Source organism: Lupinus angustifolius, chromosome LG15 (genome assembly GCF_001865875.1).
Source record: "Lupinus angustifolius cultivar Tanjil chromosome LG15, LupAngTanjil_v1.0, whole genome shotgun sequence".
NCBI lineage: Eukaryota > Viridiplantae > Streptophyta > Magnoliopsida > Fabales > Fabaceae > Lupinus > Lupinus angustifolius.
The window spans coordinates 10,674,555-10,674,787 of NC_032023.1; positions in this window are offsets into that span (position 1 = coordinate 10,674,555).

Consider the following 233-nt stretch of genomic DNA (forward strand, 5'->3'; position numbering starts at 1 on the left):
TGAGGGTGAGGATGACGATGAGGGTGAGGATGAGGGTGAGGATGACGATGAGGGTGCGGATGAGGATGAGGATGAGGATGATGATGGGGAATAAGATGAGGATAAGGATGAGGATGATTATGAGGATGAGGATTAGGATTAGGATGAGGATGAGGATTAGGATGAGGATTAGGATGAGGATGAGGATGAGGATGAGGATGAGGATGAGGATGAGGATGAGGATGAGGACGAGA